Raw genomic sequence first — 3,259 nt, 5'->3', positions numbered from 1 at the left:
AATAAAGGATATGAAAGGAAATAAAATAACATTTGTTCTCTTCCAGCCATCGAACAGGAGAGGAAAGGCGACGCCACACCCTGATCTGGACCGCCAGGGAGGAAGGGAGCCATGCCGCAGACAAAAGGACTTTGTTTTGATCCTTCACAGTATTATTAATAACATTTAAAAATCCCCCGTTTTGTGTTCTGAAAAAGGGTGCTACAGTTTGGCGCTCTGTGGGGTGCTGCTGGGGCACACGGCATGTCCACAAGGGGGCGCTTGCTACCATGGGGGGGGGGGGGGGGGCGCCTGGGAGCGGGTCTGACTTCTCGCTAAGCCAACATGTCCTAGGCCTGGAGGTCCACCGGGCAGTCAGCCCGACACCCAGGCTATGAGAGGTTGGGGTGGGGAGAGGATAGGGGGAGGTCAGATGTTAATCAGAAGGGTGTTGTCATAATCAACTTTTTTTATTTATGAAATAAAGATAAAAGAGTTAAACTATCTGTTATGGTGTGGTGGTGTTTAATTTCTCCTTTGATAAGACGCCCATGTAAAACAGTCTTTGTCCACTAGAGGGACAGAGACGAATCGGATCTGTTGAGCACGGCAAAGGTTCAGATTTAACCAATCACAATCCGAATTGATTAGTGATCCGTCAACATTGGGTACGCGGGAATCTGTAGCAACCCCTTAGACCGCATCAACAATATCTAGCAACAAATACATCTCGTCGATGAGCCTACAGTCAAAGAGTCATAATGTGGCCTGTCATTACCCTACTGATAAAGAGATTCTTGTCGTACAGGCTCGCTTGTGTTAACACTTGCTAATGCGTTCGGGAGCCCTGTCATCGGCCTGATGGACATGCAAGGGTCGCTGGCGTCGCTAGTCCTGCCACCTCTCCTCTCCACGGCTGTCTAGCCGCCTCCTCCAGCTGGCTTTATTGGCTGAGTTACTCCAATTATCTCACCCTGCAGGACCCATGGGGACGGAGAATACGGCCGTAAATCGTCAAAAGCCGAACCGCAACGTGGATAGCACTGCGTAATGCGTCAGCGGTGCTTTATAGATCAATGTAATTAAGCACGTTTTGCATAATGTTGCTTTAGTGTGATGTGACTCCGTGTCTGGGTCTGACTACGAACTCTCCTTTGATGAGTCCTGGAAGGAAGGCTTCTCAAATACACAATTCAACATACAACTTTACTGTGGGCTATAGGCTATAACTGTTCAAATATGTTGAATCATCCTGTGAAACATCCGGCTAGACCAGCACGATGAGAAAAATATTGTGCATAAAATGTAGCCTACACAAGCCTACATGTAATGGAAATCTGTCTTTGGCACTTTAACACTATAAAACCACACAAAAAAACATTAAAAATGCATAAATTACCTAAAATGAATTTCCAGTAGCAACAGTGTTTATGCGCTTTGGGGAGGGGGATGCCCCCGTTTAGAATGGATGCAGCACCTCTCACCATTCAGGAGCTCAAGGTCATCATGGTGCATTTGTGCCACAAGGTAAGCACAAACAAGTCCACAGCCATCCCTCGTTTTAGATTAAAGGTGAACCTGTGGTGCCCCATTTGAATGTTGCCATGGATTTAATATCGATTGATCGACATAACGATATGCAGATTCTGAATGATTGACTCACATGTGCTTACTTGTTTGTTTACACTGATAGTTTCGATGGCTATATTGCCGTGTGACTAGCCTACTGGTCACGTAAAATGACGCCCGATTTGATGGATTGTTATCGCAAGGTTATTAACCAATAAAGTCGTGTAGTAAAGCGTTGATTCTTAGTCCGTAATGTCAAGGTCTTCAGGCAAAGATTATCGTTTAATCGCTTTTTATTCTTTCGCGAGTAGCTGCTGGGTGTTCAGGTTTCAGGTGCGATGGTCTAACTGACATGGCCTATTATCTAATTAGTCTGGATTATCCTCACCTGCGCGCGCCACATTGCCCTGCTTTGTCTCACCTAAGGACTCCTATTGTCTCCGCCAACTGAGCTGTTGTTTTAAGGGGGATTTTGAGTGGCTTACTGGAGATTCAACATGTCAAGGTGATTTGATGTGTAACTCGGACAATGTTAATCAATAGCGATCACGGGGTTTAGGTCTCGTATCAAATCAGATCTAGTAGCTGAGCCTATAGGCCAATTGAATGAACTAATAGAAACTCACGGATGATGATGATACGAGGACGAGATATCACAACTCTCAGAATGATCTTATGTTGTCAAAATAACACCCCACCCCCTATCCATAGGGTTTTACTATTTTGGGTTATGAATTGAAGTCTAGGCCTATATATGAAGTCCAGAAAACACGCACACATTATTGGAAATATATATATGTATAAATATATATATATATATAAAATAAATATATATATATATATATATATATGAATGCTGTCAGGTTCTCTCTGATATAGGTGAACTCCAGAAAACACACACGTGTGTGTGTGTGTGTGTGTGTGTGTGTGTGTGTGTGTGTGTGTGTGTGTGTGTGTGTGTGTTCTGGACCTCGCCGATATCAGGGACCCTGACCCACAACATGTCGTTCTCATTCATCATTTGGTTTTCTTGTCCCCTTCTCTTCCTCGCGGGTTCCAGACTACTTTCACACCCGAGCGTTCCCATCTATGACTATGATCCTATTATCACCGCCGTGCCAATGTCGCCGACGTGTGAGGCGGTATTTACATGACTCTTAACGCTCGTAGCTGAATGACTTTATGACTTTGTAGTCAGCATGCGAGTAGTGTTATTTCCCAAAGAACAAATCCCCACCATGCAGGACAAAACACAACGCTATAGGGCGAGCACATCCTCACCATGGGGAAGGCATATATCTCCTTACACGGAAACGATAACTTGAAATGTGTCCAATATTATGTGCATAATATATAGGCTACATTTAGTCTAAATTTGCTGAACCTGCAGGCTTATACACAGGGGTGAAAATTAACCCTTTGGCTCACGGTGAGTCACCTGCCAAGGGGACTGTAGATGAAAAAATCTACGATTTTATCTATCAAGTATATATATTTTTCAGATAGCCTTCCGAAATCTAGTCGCCAATTGGAAATTTTACCTGCATTTGGCCGGTGGCAGGTGTTTATTTTCAGCCCTACCTATACACATCGCAAACATCACTTCACCTGTAAAATATAGCCTACCAGGCCCACATCCGAATCTCCATAATGCACACTGAAAATGGAGCTCCACATTATAATGTTATTTGAGTGCATGTATGCATTCTAA

Source organism: Borostomias antarcticus (genome assembly GCF_949987555.1).
Source record: "Borostomias antarcticus genome assembly, chromosome: 14".
Lineage (NCBI taxonomy): Eukaryota > Metazoa > Chordata > Actinopteri > Stomiiformes > Stomiidae > Borostomias > Borostomias antarcticus.
The sequence above is the reverse complement of the archived record's forward strand: the minus strand, read 5'-3'. Positions refer to the sequence as shown.